We start from the raw sequence: 16,865 nt of genomic DNA on the forward strand, positions 1-16,865 counted from the left end.
ATATATGTTAATCTCCAGACTTGTCATTCCTATGTAATGTGATTTACCTTTCCTTTAAGACACCCACCCACCCTTTTTCTCCCCCTCTTTTAATGGCTGGAAACCATCCAAGTGATTTTTGAGAACTTGTTCTGTTTGTTTGGATAGGAGTAGGAGCTGAATGCTGGCTTGTAGGTTATCTTATATATACTATCATGTGTTGGGAAATGACAAATAAGACCACAGTGCACATGCAGGGTAGGTTTTGTGCATCTGGGAAGCGGAGGATTTACTGGATGTGAAAGGACTGCACTATTCAGCGTGCAAGTGTCCCGCTTCAGACTTTGTATGTGGATGCAACTGACAGCATGTTTTTTCCCGATTTGGAAATTGCAATCAAAAATATAGAAGCTCAGCCTAACTCTGAGAACTTACAGATACAGTTTTGACAGTAATTATTTAGCATAGGTTAGTGCTTGGCTTTGAGCAGGAAACCTCACGTGGTGGGGGATTTTTGGTTAGTTTGTTTTTTTCATCCTCTGTAAGCCCTGCTGTGATAAATGATGACAGAGACAATAAGACCTTGGAGATGGATGTGCCACCTTGTTTCAAACTGAGCTCTTTTTATTTTTGTAAACAAGGTTTAGCTCTTCTGCAAAATTGGTTATAACATAGTTGAAGTTAGCAATTCAGTTTTAATATAGTACATCTGCCTGCTTTCTGTTATCCTTTGATATCCAAACCAGGAAATTTAGGGTCACATGTTTCAGTTGAAAGTTAATTGACTATCTCCACAGTGAGGAGTAATAGTTCTTTACCAGTGCGAAGCATTTCATAATTTACTTGTAATGGCATTATTAACATTATAAATCTCTCACAGTCAAGCAGACTGTATTTGGCCTTTTAATGAGGGAAGTTTCATGTTTTTATTGCATGCTTTCATCCAGCAAAAGTACTGCTATCATTGCATTGTTTGCTTTTTGTAACATGTAATATGAAACTTGTACTATTGAAATTCACCTCTGTACTTTGTTATTAAAGTTGAACACCCAGCACTGAAGTAGCTGCGATGCCAGTTCCTGCCTTTTACCAAGTCACTGTGAAATGATCATGTTATTTAGTTACTCTGCCCAGTGTCTCAGCAGTTCTTTTGTTAGTGAGTTGGATCTAACCATCATTTTGAAGTTCATTAGAAGTGGGATGCCTTAAAAGAATGCTGATTTTGTTTGTGAGTTGCTGACACAGTAATAGCTTGGTGGTTGTCTTAGAGAATGATACATAAATCTGCAAGCTAAGGCATTAATAAAAATACTAGTATCTCATCAGAAATATAATGCGTGCCTTCTGTAAATGTCTAACTTGGATAAGAAATTTTAAGATAGAGAACATATTTGTTAAATAACGATAACATGCACAAGTTCTGACCACATGGATGTTGTAGATCTTGTATTGATGTTGTTTCTCTGACAACAAGCTTGGGTACTGAACGTTTTTTCTGCTTCAGTTCAGTGTCACTCCCTTGTGTAACTCAAGGATTTTGGTGGGGTTCTGAGACAGATGACCAAGTGCTGCTTATGGGACACGTCAGTCTGACAGGTACAGACAGGATATATGAACACATAGCTGTACTGTTTGTTCACCCCTGAGTGAGTGGCTCCAGACACCCATGGATATCGGAAAGGAAAAGCTTGAGAAAAGGAATCTGTGTTGGAGGTTCTGGTCTAGTTTATTTTGTTCTGGGGAACAAAAATGTGCAGCTGTTGCTTGCTTGACCTTAAATGGAGATGATCTGGGCTTTCTCCAGTGGGATTAGAAATTGCCACCAGCGCATGTTTCTTCTCATAAATTTATTTAGAAATCCGGTTGATGTTTGGGATAGTGTCCAAAAAGAGATTTGTTATATTTAAGCATACCAGCTCCTTTATTTTAATAATAATAATAATATTTTTAGTCACATTGGTGATAATTTCCTGGAGTATTCTTTAGTTTTGTGTGCTAGTTTTTAAAATACCAGCTGTAGACACTGGCCACCTGTATAATCTCTGTAAAGAGTTTGAGATGTCAGTATCTGGTCTGTTGATAATCTACAACTCTGCAATTGTAACCCAAGGCCAATTATTTAAATACACAAGTAAAGAAATTCAGTAGTCTCGAGTACCCAGAACATTATTTCATGGTGCTGCTGCAGTTTTCTCTCATACTGCAGATGTGCCTCTATTGACTTCGCACTGCTAAGGTTCTTATGTTGCACATCTTCATTTAGAAGTGATTAAGAACAAAGAGAAGGGAGAAGCAGATGCACCTACAGGTGTGCATTAGTTTGTGTAGGTGGGACAGAATAGCAGATGTTGGTATTGAAGCTGAACACTAAAATGAGTTCTTTCCTTTTTCTAACCTGTATTTTTCTGCCCTGAATCTGAGGTGCTTCCTGCAGCATGTGTAATTGCTTGTAGCCATCCAGGTATCAGCAAATGTGGCTTACCAGACACTTTTTGCTTATCTGTGCTAAGGGAAAGGACCCAGCTAATGCATCCTTCAGTTATATTTATACTGCAGGTCTAATAAACCTAAAGGCAGATGGGAGTTTCACTTCCTTCTAAAATGACAGGAAAAGCAATATTTTCAGCTGGTGTAACAGCGTTCCAGATTTACACCAGGCAAGGAAATAGCCTAATCAATTCAGACATAATAACTTTTTTTTATGCCTTTGAGGTTTTTTGCTTGAATTTGAAAGATTTGTGACCCACATGTTTGTTTGTTTTACCTGATGCCTCCTTTAATGCTTACCTGATTTCAGTGATTCTCACTCACATCTGGAATCTCAGGGTTTTTTTGGATGTATGTGGATGAAGTTGCCTTTGTGAGGCTGCAGATTTTCCTGCTTGTATAGTGATACTTGCAGTCTCTGCTGAGAAATCTAGGCTTTGCATTGAGTTAGTCTCCTCTGGGACAAGAAGTATTTACTTTTCCTAAGCATTGGACAGTCATTAAATTAGTTTGATCTTCACATTTTATTTTTCGTTATTAAACGAGGTAAATTTAACTTTTTGAAGCCACAACTTGTGAAGCATACCGTTACGAACTGATTTTAAAAACCTGTACAAAATAAATTAATAGAAAACTATACAACTTGGGCTGAAATATTTCTCGTTTTGGGAATGCTGAAGGCTCTGGCAGGACTAGTCATCTGATTTGTTACTAACCAAAGACGTTTTCAGAAAGGTCATCTGGAATGTTTTCACTTAAGTCACTGTTACTGGCATGAACTTCTAACGATTAAAGTAGATCGCAGGGGTCAGAAGCCTGTAACGCCTGCTTATGGTCTGCGGGGCTTTGACCTGTTGTTAGGAGAGTAGGGGAACAAGAAATTTTGCCTGGCTCTTGCTCTGAAAATGCACAGTGTCCTTCCTCTTCCCATACCCCCATAGAGAGCGCTTACTTCACTTGAAGGCAATACAGGCAGCACAGGTTTGACCCATGTAGCTTTTGTATTTTGCAAGAAAATACTGACAGCACAAAACCCCGTGCTTTTTCAAATACCTGGTTGCTCTCATATCAACGAAGTGTGCTTTTTTACTAGATTAATGAAGGCCAAATAATTGAATAGTAGCAGTTTATTGCAGTCATACAATGTGTTTTCAAAATAGCAACATGATACAGAATAGGAAATCTGTGATCTTCATTACAGTGGAATGTGGGGGAGTTTTTTGGTTGCTTTTTTGGTTGGTTATTTGTTTCTATGAACTGCATGGGAGATCTGTATTTTGGCGCTTACTTGTAGCCTCAACTGGTTAAGCTGAACAATGTGCTTGAGGTAGTGTGCAGAGATCCTTATACCTAAGAAACTGTGTTGAGTGTCTTTGAGATAAACTGTTCTAGGAAGCACAGAGATTAGTTGTGTTATTTGACATGTTATGAGTGATGGATGAACGGCAGGACAAAGGCATATGAAGGAGAGATAAAGCTGGAAGACCATGTTCCAGTTGCCAAGTGGTGGTATGGCATTATCTCCACTTAAACAGTAACTGCAGAATGGAGGAGAAACAATTAGGGTTTAGATTTAGCTGCTGCCTATCTTCAGCTGAAAGTTGTCCTAACAGAAATGCATAATATTGCCCAAATAATGAATGTGTTAGCATTTAGAAGCTGAAGGATTCTCTCGTGCAGGGTATTGCTGTGATCCTTCTGTAGCGTGGAGGGGGTGCTTGTAGACCAGTGGCCTCAGCGTCTTGCCTCGCTGGGATCTTCATTCAGATCAACATGGAGATCATGTAGATCAGACATTTGAAAGGTTTTCAGGCTAATTTTTAGATGCTCCTACTTTGAGATGTGTATATGGGAAATGAACCAGAAACACCTTTCTTTCTCATGGTGGGTGTTACAGACTTTTTCTTCACATCTTTCTTTTGCCCATTGCCCTGCCTTCCCCCCGCTACCCCCCATGCAGTACCTGTATTAGTACTATATTAGACTAGCACAATTGCCATGCTGAATGTCAGCTATCTATCACTTCCTTTCTTTGTTACGTGCAATTCATAGCTAAAACACTATGTAAAAAATTTTTTTACTCCATCAGAAATCACTGAAGCTTATTCAAATAGTAGAATGTCTTTTCCCTCTTGAGAACGGAAGTGTTGTTTCACAATTATGTATGCAGGAAAAAATCCTTTATTTTAAAAATTTTGGTTTGCTCCTAGCACCTGAGAAAATTAAGGTCCCATACTCTTATTACTTGAGAATTAGAGGTACAAAACTTTGTATTTTTTTTTATTCTGTTGTAGAATGTGCCAAAATAAAAATGTTGCTTTACTATTCTGGCTCAGACCATCTCTGAGTAGCAATAAAAGATTTCCCAGTCTTGTAAATATTTTATGACTTTGTGTTTTGTTACAAGCAGCTGCTTCCTCATGGAAGTTCTGTTGTCACTAACTGGAACGTAGAAACTTTGTCGTATGTCATCTCTAAGTCCTTTTGGCTTTAGCTACCTGGCCACTGAGATGATGTGAAGGAGAGCTTTTCTTCCTTCTTTTATGACTTTCTTCTAACAGAAGACGGTATTTGCGTTCTTTTTGTGGACTCTATTGAAAACAAATTGGTCCTGTGGTTTTGAAATACAGTCCTTTGTATCAGTTGGTTATATAAGTATTTGGTATAAAAATAGTATTGACATCTCTGTGAATTAGAAAATGAAAACAAAGGGAATTCATTCTGAAACATGAATTTTGCCACCCTCTAGATGAACCTCCATCTTCTGTGTTAAAATACAGTTGCCTAATTCACATTGTATTGGATTACTCTAGCATTAGTTATAAGAGATTAAATGTGTATTTTATACTTTGGTTTCTTCTTGCAATAAATTACAGCATTTACATGAAATTTAAAACCCTTCAGACTGCGGTAACTCTTGTGTAGATTAAATATACAGATTAAGGATATACTGGTTTACTGGATTAGTTTAATATATTAGTTGTCACTGAACCGAGTATGAGTGTATTTGATGAGGGTAAGAGAAAGGAAGAAGGGGGATGTTTCAGTGTCAAAAGGGTCATCAAATATGCTTACAGGGTTATATAACTGGAAAACACACCTGCTTGAATATCAGTATGACACTTTCAGCATGTAGGACATTCAGCATGTACAAAGGCAAAAGTATGGAAGATCTCCCAAGTTCCTTACAGACCGCCTGAGCTTCCTGGTGCTTCTTTCCACCTATGGAGGATTTTGCAGATTTCCATTAATCTAAAACACCTTAGTAATGACAGTGCAGAAAGGTGAATTGAGAATTCGGCTAGTGGATAGAGTATAGCTTAATGGAAGTAACAGTGGACTGGAACGTGGGGAATGATGACTGTGAATTTCATCAACATTACCAGATTTGTAAATTTCCTTTGATTATTTTTTTTCAGACTATGAGAAAGTTATTTTGGGCTTCAATCACAGAGAAACTAGGTAAAGGGGTGTATGTACAGCTTTGAACGAATTGTTACTGAACCAGCTTTTAGTTCTTTCCAAATGTTTGGCATTATTGGTGCAGTATTTGGCAGTATACTAGGAAGGGTGTCCTGCAGGTGCCCCACTTCTAGCAGAGTGGCTTATCGTTACACTGGGAATCATTTTTCCCTCTCGTTCTCTCATTATTGGACACAAAAGGGAGTCTCTAGCTGGAGCATCAGGAGACCAGCTTACATGTGTGACATTCTTCTAGCATGATGAAGAAGAGAATTGGATCTCAAACAGAATATGCGGCTTCATCTCGGTTTTGGCTCTAAGGATGTTCTGGATGGATAAGACCTTGTTTTCCTTTATAATTAAATCAGAAACCTCATTCAACATGTTTATTTTTCTTTAGGCAGGGATAGTCTCATTTGTATCTCTTAAATTAAACCAGTATTCTGCTGACAAAATGGTTTCCACACTAGAGAATCTGCTGTGTTTTGGTGCTCTTTGGAGAGCCTCAGACAAACTGTCTTTGCTTCCGTCTCAATTTCCTTTCTGTAGAATGCGAATTAGAAGGCATTCTAATGTATTTAAGATACTTAGAGACCTAAAAGTGACAAGTACCAATTGCTGGTGATGGAAGTGATATTTATTTTTTAGTGTGAACTTTTTCTACTCGTTCTGCTTGTATTAAGAAGGTGTTGGGGCTCCCACCCCCTCCAGTTTATCTCCTAAGGAAGGAAACACCTTCACACACTGACACGGATGTTCAAATGTACCCTTACATCATACTGCTACTTTTGTTAGGGACAAGTGCGTTTCAAGTACCCCTCAAACTCAAGTGGGAAAGGTTCATAATCTGGATTGAAGCCAAACAGTTTAAATATCTGTCACTTACTCAACACACAAATTGTGTGACTACCTCCCATGCTTGTGTGGTTCCCAGCTTCACAGACAGTACAGCGTTAAACTGGCTGCATTTCTTCTGTATGTCAGTGATGCAGGTGTCTCAGACCAGAATTTTCAAATGTCTGACTTTTGAGATTCCAGGACCTGATTTGTCAGAGCTAATTCCCTCTGAAATTTAGAAAGTCACACCAGGTACATGGTGGCTCCATGTGAGTTTAAAAAAAAAAACAATTCTTTTTTTCTTTTTCACATTTGCGGAAGTGACCGAGTAATTGTTGTTCACATGATAATATGTGATGTATGTGATGCTGTACAGGGGTGGTGGTAGAATCCCTGCCCAAAGCAATGCAGATCTGTTCACAGGAGGTCCATGTGCTGTCCTGCTTTGTTTGCTGGCTGAAACACAGCTAGTTCCTCTAAGGGAGAATTCTTGCAGTGGGGGTGGAAAACAAGCATGCCTCTAATTTTTCCATCTGCTGAAGTTTTTCAAGGTAGTCATCAACAAATGTAATTGAGTACTGTACTCAATGTTGTGCAGAGCTCTGACATCCATAGACCTTATTAACTCTGCATGAGCCTGTGTTTACAGAGAACTTGTTTTTGTTTTCCAATCCCCAGCAAAGTGGCTTTACTAAATCCCCCACTTGCTGCCGTTTATAGAATATGCTTGTCTTTTTTCCTTGTCTTTTTTTGCTCTTCTCCAGCTCTCATTATTATGAACACAGATTAAAGTGGGAGGGGGTGGGGGGTGGGGAGGGGGGTTCTTTGGTTTATCAGCCTAAAAGGGAGTGGAAAACAGTATGTTACCTAATAGTTCTTCCATGTGTGCTCTCAGTTATGATATGTACAAAAGTTCCATCTGCAAAACTTTAAATGCGTGGGTTCCAGTAATTTGGCTAGACTCCATTCTTTCTGCAAGTGCCCATGGAGACCAGTTCTGGATTGCCATTTTTTAATGAAGCGTGCTTTTCTGAGTTTGTGTGAATACTTGGGTTAATTGTCATATAAATGTTTTGAACGCTTCTGCTTTATTTTTGTGGGAGTTTTTGTTTCTTTCTAACTGCAGTTAAATGTGGTGAATATTGCACTTGTAACTCATATTTCTTTTGAAGTCTTGAAGGCAGAAGAAGAGAGGCTCAATTTTCTGGTTCAGAGGTCAATACTCTTCATAGAATCGAAAGGTCTTCCGTTTGAAAATTTGGGACCCATGATAAAGAAGCTGCAGAGCATCAGTTTTCTCCAAATGTATTCTCCTGCTTCACATTTTCAGAGTGGCTTACCTCTCTCTTTCACTATTGCATGTTTTGTTAAAAGAATCTGGTGGTCTGTGCTTTAGTGCTTTTAAACTTTTGTTTCCAATTACTGCACAGCAAGTATTCAATTATTCTTCTTCCCTCCCCACCCCACGTTCTAATACTCACACATTGCACTCTGTTTTCATTACCTCTTTTACAGAAGGGCTCCTGTCAAATCCTGAGCAAGACTGATGGCCAGCTCTGCTCATCCTTGCAGAGTTTGTGCAGGCTAGCAAAAAAACAGATGCCTTTTTGCTTGCTTTCTAGGTCACTTTTTGCATGCGTTCTCTTTTGGCCATGAGCAGGAGTAGTAAGTAATGAATGTGCAATCAACGCTGGCTCTTAGTGAACTGGTGGCTGTAGATATTAGCAATGTACACTTAATGTAAAGGTTTTTATGAGCAATCAGAACTTGGTGGAGGATGCCTGAGTGCAAGTGACTGAGTGTCATGCTTCTAGGGGTGTTTCCATTCATGATTGATTTGCACCTTACCTTACCTTCCCAACTATTCCTTTTTTCTAATCTATTTCTGTCTTACTTGTACAGTTCATAAAATTTTGTAGGGAATAATGTATGTTCTACATCTGTGCAGCACTTAAAATAATGGTCTTTTTGTGGCCTTAGCGTATCTGTAGTCACTTTTTGGTCATACTGCTTTGCAGGACAGAATGGGAAACAAAAAGAAAAATAATCAATTTAACAGTGAAGGTTACCCTAAGAGCTTAAAAACAAAACAAAACAAAACAAAAAAACCCTCAACAAAAACAAAAAACCCACTCGACCGAAAAACCAAGGTTAATGTTGTTCTTGTGGAAGCTCCCTTTCACCTCCAGATTTAACTTTGTTTTTTAGTAAAGAACATTTGAATTTAAATGTAATGGGAAGATAAAATGAACGCTTAATAAAACAAGTGCTTCTATACTTAGGAAAGACCCAATTGTTATCAGTGGAAAATTCCAGGCACTGTTGCTTTTAATGTCATACTAAGTGGCACCTAGAAGTGTTTTGTGTTTGTAACGTTTGCCAGAATATAAATGGAAAGGATTTCTGGCAAAAATAATACTGGTGTTGCATGGAGTATAAAGGAATGTTATAACAACACATAAAAGCAAGAGAAGTATGATTGTTCATAGGAAGATAAGCAGAAGAAGGTGTATAATTTAGCCTGCAGCTCTGGGAGTGCTGGTTTCACCCTTTAAGAACATAGTAGCTTGAGGTGGCAGAGATGAGAAAGTCATGGAGAACTGCTGAGTGGCTGTAGCCTCTTCTAATGAGACTGCCCTTGACTCGTACAGTAATAATGTGCATGCCTAGGGGTCTTGCAGAGTCTTTTTAGAGTTACTGTATTGACTTCCTACTTTGTTGTTTGAGGCTTTTGCACAATACCAAAACTTCGTCAGGTAAGCGGTGGCCATCATTCCAGTTCACTTCCCTTACTAATCTGCTGTTACATTCAGGAACCCCTGCTGGATGCAGATGCTGAGCACGTACAGATCTTTGACACCTACAGTCTCTGACTGTAGGCTAGGACTGCGCTGCTGGTCCTGTGTGAGCTCTTGGAAGTCGGGTAGTGACCACAGGCAGGACTATTTTGAAAGATGAAAGTGCAGGAGGCTATTTGTTTTATTCTCACACACCACCTTCACGTGGAAGTTCCTTTTCTTGAAGTGATTGCATATTGAAACATGAGGTCTTGGCCAGTAACTTGACAGTGTCACAGCAACTGCCTAATAGTATTTTTTTCAGAAGCATAGAAAATACTCAGTCTGCAAACTGATAGTTGTGGAGTGTTTGGCACTGTCCATAGTTGAGATAATTCAACTTGTGGTTGTGTGTTCATACTAATCCAGCACAAAGCTGTGCCACTGCAAAACGTGTTGTCTTGTACGCTGCTCTGCCACTTAACGGTGTGTGCCAGTGCTACACTTCACATGGCCTTGTACAACGGATCTGATAGGAGCCTGACCTAGATACAAATAACCTTCGTGTGTATGGGATGGAGGGGGGGTGTAGGACTAGGGCTGTCAGAAGGGAGCTGAAAGATATGAATGTTTGAAGTGGTGAGAAGGGGCAGGAGAGCAGGCCCCGCTCCCTTTTGATAGCAATGTAAATCTGTGCCACGTTTGATAGCAACTGCATGGTCACTTAAAATCCTGTGTGTAACTATGCTATCAGTAGCAAATCTCTTCCTTCATTTTTTTCCCCTCCGTGGTGAATACCATACCTGACCTTAGCATTTGTTTTCTCCCAGCTGTCTTAGTATCCCAGCAACCATGTGCTTGCTATGCTGTGCTCTTAATTCATTTGTAAGCTATTGTGCTAAGGGATCATGTCTTCCTCTCATGCTGTGGTTATCAGACCTGACCTTGATAAAGTTCAGAAGCCTCAGCTGCAGTTTAAACAATGCTGGGGAACAGTAATTTGTAGGACGGTCAAATTCTTCCCTGGCTTATGTGGGTCAAGTCTGTGAGGTCTCTAATAAAGCATGTAATGCCTTGTGTGCAATGGGGGTTCCATTTGGGAAGGAAGCTTCAGCATTCTTGTAAAAATGTAATGGCTGGAGGGAGTGCTGCTTTTAGGAGGCATTTTAATGCTGTTGCTGTTTATTTGTTTCCCTTTTGAAAGCTTTCCACTTTCTAAAAGGTACAGTGATAGTGGTGTTGCCTGTAGTCAGCATTAGCATTTTAATTTTTTATTGGAAGAGCTTTAAAAAGTCATACAACAGAAGCAATAATGCGGTTCCATCTAACTGAAGAGAGGCATGTTGACGTCCTTCCCTCCCCCTTTGCAGAACAGAACAACTCATTATCGCAATTTTAATTAATCTTGCTGCAAAGAGAAGGAGCGGGTTAGTGTACTTGCTTTGTAAAGTGCTTGCTTTGCAAGGCACTGTATCATACTGCAGTGCCAAACTGAACGGATCTGATTCTATGATGGCAAAAAACCCACATGAAAATTGGCGGGGAGGAATGTCCTTTTTTTTTTGTTGTTGTATTGTTTAGCCAATTTTTGACACTCTAAATTACCAACACTAACTTAGACTGCTGCAAACTGGGATAGCAATTAGTGCATGTCATGCTGCCTGCTTATTCTGTAGAAAATCTTCATGTAGCATTCATGTAGTTCAACTGTGCCTATATATTTTTAAGGTGAGCCTTAGAGTTTTGATCTTGTTTTTCAGTTTCTGAGACTGGAGCCTAACTGTGATTCTCTTCTTGGCATAGTGTAGTCATTTCTGTCCCTGGTCACATGTACTGCGTCCCAGCATAATTTAACCCTAACGCTGAGAAGTCCTGATGTGTCATCAAGTAAAGACTGGCTTGCCCTTTAGTTCCTAAACTTTATTCAGTGTAGATCCTAAAATCTTAAAATCTGCATCTTCCTTCAATTGTTTTGAGATGCTTTTGCTGCTTTTCTCCTTTTTAGTTAGTTTGGTTTTGGTTTGTGGTGGTCCCTCTTCTTCCAAATTGTCTTGTCAGTTTTCTGTTAACCTTGGTTTGTATGGACTCAGCCTAGGAAACAAAGTGTTTGCTGGCTGATGTCAGGTCTCTTCAGCATTTGTGCTGTTCAGCTCTTTACTCATGAACCGCTCTTTCTAAGCTTTTTAGTCATTAGAGTTGCTCTTCTTTGAACATACTCAACTATTTTAGTGACTTTCTGGTAGTATGATGCCCAGAACCAAACATGCTCTTCCAGCTGGGTTTATGCCAGCATTATTTAAAGCCACTGTGTTATTCCTGCCCTCACCCCCTTTCTCTGTGACCTGACATACTATATACAGGCAATCCAGACCTGCGTTAAGCTGATTTTCCTGCAGGTTAAATTGTGAGCTTCTGTCCAGTTTGTTCTCCCTGTTAGTTGTGGTTCCTCATATGTTAATTAATTTGCAGGTTGCATGTATAAAGTATGTTTGGGATTTTTTTCCAAGCCTTATTGATTCTTGCTCCCCGCCCCCTGCTGAATGTCACCACTTGCTGTTGACAATGCTGACCTCTCTACGATATGTCTATATTTCTCAGTACCTCACAGTCTGATGATGTTTCAATTTTGATTTTAAATTATGTCGTCTCCTCATTAAAAAGTCCCCAAAGAACACCACGTGTACCAGGGCTGGAATAAGGGTGCAAGGGCATGATCACTTCTCTCCCCACAACTGCCAGAGATTTGTGAAAGTATAGCAAAAAGCAATACAGCCTAGGTGTTGCTGCCAAGGATTGTAGTGATTATATCCTGCTGAGCAGAAACACTGTCTTCCCTAAATGGCAAAGATGGAGCAGAGTGGTGCGGAGGTAGGTGGTGGTGAAATACAGACACCCACATGCCAGGATTTCTTGAATCTGTCTGTAGCCTTGTTTTCACCCATCTGGGAATCTGTGATAATGTTTCTTTGTGGCTGTTCTTTCTAGTGCGTTTCAGCAAGGCGCAGCCTTTTTCTATAGAAATGATGCCTTGCCTTGGTTTTAAAGTGACATAAAATTAGGGTCTGATTCCATGGTTGCAGCCTCCGCTTGCTTTTCTTGCATGAGAGCCACTAGCCCTCGCATGTTTTGCTGTAAGATGGTGGATGATCTTCTGGGCTTGTCTGAATTAAGGGAGCGGTTGGGACCTGAACACTCAGCCTGATTATTAGGAAGAAATCTCGGTTGGTAGGAAGGGATGGGTAAATCTTTCTTTCCATACCCAGGGCAGGGAGCAATTGCAGAGTTCATCAGTGACTGCTGCTCTCCGTTCACAGACCTAATCCTTTTCCTATCATGGGAGCAAAGAGCAAGAGGCGTTTCTGTGATAATAGTGCATTTGGGCTTCCTGCTGCTACGTCCACCTCTAATTTCTCCCTCATCGCCCGGTGAGGTAGTAGGGCAAGCGTCATGTCCCTGAGGCACAGCCCATGGAGACACTCCTATTTGTTTCCTCCACTGTCAGTCAAACAAAAGGAACCATTTGTGCTCTGCTGACATCAGTTGTGCTGATTCTTTGCTTTGGATTAGCTGTGGATGCAAGAAATTATCTTTCTCCTGAATAACAAATGCCTGTAAAATGCAGTGAGAGAATAATATTACCTACAGGAAGGGGGTTTATGGTAGCACAGGGCACTGCAAGCCAAATTTGTTTAGCATAACTTTTGGAATTCTGCTAGCTGTTAGCAACGGGCTGTGAAAATTTACATTCTAGTACGGACAGTGCCAAATTATTTAAACTGCAACTTTCAGGGGGGAAAAAAACCCTTTAAAATCCATTGGGTTTTTTGATATTGGCTATGATTTTGATATTTTCGGATTCCACCTTTGTGATACAGCGTGGTCTGTGGAATGCTGTGCTACTCCGTGTGCTGAGACACTGAACTGCTTCAGGCAGAAACCATGGGCATGTCTGGAGAAGATAATCCTAATTATGACAATTTTATACCCAGATATTATTGGCCTAAGTTATGCAAATGTTGTTACCCTCTAGTCCAGAGCAAAACTATTTTCCCACTTCAGAAATACGATGGAATCAGTCGGCAATGTGTGTTCCAGCAAAAATGTTTTCAAATAGGCTAGTACAGCAAATATTTTTTATTTTTTTATTTTTCTCAATAGCTAGCTGTGCCTCAGCAGTGAAGCTGCTTCAAGCAGACTTGAAGGCTTGCCAGGCTGTGAAAGTCAAGGCCAAGCCCTTGTCAAAAAACAAGCTAGTGAGGACCTTTGGATGGCACTGTGCAAAGGATACTGTTTTAACTGAACAGATGTTCTCAGTCCAAGGCTGATACTCTTGGAAGAGTTGCCAGGTGACAAAAATAGTTGTATTTTCTAGGGCAGATGGAAGAGAATGTTGTGTGTTTCAAGCTGGCATTTTATTTTGTAGTTGTGGAGGATTCAAGTTGGGGATTGGAGTTGTGGCTGGCTTTCTGTATGAGTTCTAAAAGTTTCTGTCAGGATTTGGTTTGATGTCCTTAGGAGGCAAAGTACTTGAATGTAAGTGGACCACCTGTGTGTTACCACAGCATTCAAAGCAGCTAGAAGGCTGTTTGGAGTAGCCAACGCTATGTGCTCCTAGATGAGTGAAGTATCTTCTTATTTTGGGAAATGCGAAGAAGTATTTTTAGCATATCCTTTTTTAAAAAATATGGCTGAAATATGGTATCAGAAGCAAATATTTTTTGTTGTTGTTTTCATCCGTTGACAGTGACAACTTGAAGCGCACACTTATAATACAAAATACTTTATTTATTGTTAAGTATGTATATACAGCGTATATATACTCTGTAAGAGTAGATATATTCCAAAGCCAAAAGCATTTTTGTCAGTCAGCTAAGGAGACCTTACATATTAGACTTTTTATTTTTTTTAAATGACACTACTGTTAGTATCTAATTGACAAAATACTACTGTTCTTAACTTTGCAAAATTCACTGCCTTGCTTTTCAGCAGCCTTAATATTTGGCTTCTTGTATAGTCACTTATTATACCAAAGTTGAAGGATTTTAGTGCAAACTATTGAAGTTTGAAAAGGTGTTAGATTGAAGTAAGGGGCTTGCTTTGAAGAATTTTGATAGAGAAACCACAGGTGGCTTTTAGAATGTTTTCAGTTAAGATGGGTTTGTATTTAAAGAGTTGTCTTCAATCTCTTGATTTTTATAGTTCAGTCTTAAAGACAGAATTCACCTTGATCAATATGGGTTGATTTGGCTTTATAAAGCCTGATCTTTCCAGATTATTCTGTTAAACCCTTGTGGGTTTTTGGTGTGGGTTTTTTGTTGTTTTTTTTAAAAAAAATTGTTGATAGAGATGAAATTTCAGGCTCTGAAAAGTAATTTTCTAATCCTAGCTGCATTAAGGAATGCTTCTTTCTCTTTTTTTGACTGTAGCATAATGGTATTGATGTGGATATAGAAAAGCATTCCTCAGTACTTAAATGGGAGAAACAAAAGAAAAAATTTAGTGACACTAAGTACGGTGATAGTTCCGGATGTTGTCACTTTATATTGCATGACATGGTATGTGTGACTAAGACTTTCACTGAAATAGTTTTGTGCTGGTGCCTGTTAATTCATCCAGTCATGTGGATAACTGTAATACAGAACAATATGTGACAATCCTAAAGTATTCTTTAAGCACCAAAGATGACTTTGAAGTTATCTGGTCTGGATTAAGTGACCTAGGCAAAATTTATTTCAGATTTGTTGATCCTTAAAGACTCTGCGTGTATATTACTTACAGGAAGAATCCTGACGTGGCTTCTTCCCTAGGTTTTATTAGACAACTGCTCAAACCAAAAAAAAACCTAAGGTGATATCACCAACTTAGGATTTTTTAAAATGCTAATATTGATCTTTGTGCATGACAAATGAAGCAAGACAACTGTTAAATCTATCACAAATGTCAACAAGTGAGTGGTAGATCTTAATCCAAGCAGCAGTTAAGTTTGCCATTCCATGCCTCCCAGTAGAGTGTAGTGCCGTGTTTAACGTAACTTCCTTGAATAAGCATATGTTTAATCAACTGATTTCCTAGAAATTGCAGATATGACAAATTTTATTCCCACAAAACTTTCAAACTTAGAATAGGCCTCACTAGGCAGGTGTATAAGGCACTTTTTTGAGGCACAATTGGGAGAATTTTCAAATGTTTTCTGTGGTTTTATTGCTTGTAGAATGTAATCGTGAATGAGCATGGAACATCAAATGTTAACCATAGTCATAACTCAATGAACCATTTTAAGATAAAACTTGATTTTAATATTATTTCACATTTTACTTTTCTTCAAAAATCACTGTTTGTCCAGCCAATGTGGCCCTTTCAATAAAGATACAATACTTGATATTGTCTGGCAAGGAACATATTTTCAGTGTGTCTTTGGACAGGAATTTGCATGAAGTGTTTAATGTATAGAATCGTTGATGATGATTTTTTTTTAATCATTCATACCTATTTTTACTATTGAAGCTATCCAGTTTATTAAGCAAAGGAAATATTCCCTGAAGCAGATGAATTGGACTTGATAGATGGTGGTGGTGTATGTGTGAGGGATAGTCTCCGAAGATTTTTAGAAATAGTAAGTCTTGTCATCTAATTTATAAGTTTAAATCAGATATAAGAAGAGATAAAATGTGTTTCTGTCCATTTTATCAATGGGCAAGCTAGGGATTAAACTGAACCAGATTGAATGGGGAAAAGAACACTTTTTCAGTTTATAGAAGAGACCATAGCTGTCACAAGTTGGTTCCTGACTTCAGCACTTCATGGTATGAGGGTTTAGGCAATGAATTCTCTCCATTCATGCTGTAACTTGCAGTAAAGCTTTGACCTGAAGCATGGACTGGTTGACACTTGTTTGCCTAATGTTTATTGTTGATGGAAGTCTTGGTCTTAATACAGTTTTATTGTAATTCCAAATGAAACTTAAAACATTTTAGAGCAATACAAGTAAAAATATCCCAAAATCAATTTAAACGTTAAAAAACGAATATCCATGTTGTCACATTTTTTCCTTCTGTTCTCTTCCAAAAGCATAAATAGGCACCATAGTCCAGGATGCCTCCCAGATAATAAAGAGAGAAATCTTTTTTTCTGTGATTAGTAAACTGGTGGAAGATAAGATAATACCTTATGGCATCTGATGCTGGGATCCCTTAGTCTGATCACAGAAGTTCTAACTTAAACCTTCCTTTATGTGAATTCCTGATACAAATGTTCGTAATACATTTTATGTATTCTGAGTATAAAAATTTTGATTAAACATCCCAGTTAATTGTTTACTTTCCT

General features: G+C 38.9%; 1 protein-coding gene across 5 annotated transcripts in view; it reads left to right on the plus strand.

Moving 5' to 3' along the window:
- Positions 1–16,865, plus strand: part of CEP85L (centrosomal protein 85 like) — a 152,888-nt gene that overhangs the window by 103,122 nt on the left and 32,901 nt on the right. The window lies entirely within an intron of this gene.

This window comes from Falco cherrug, chromosome 6 (genome assembly GCF_023634085.1).
Source record: "Falco cherrug isolate bFalChe1 chromosome 6, bFalChe1.pri, whole genome shotgun sequence".
NCBI classification, from domain to species: Eukaryota; Metazoa; Chordata; class Aves; order Falconiformes; family Falconidae; genus Falco; species Falco cherrug.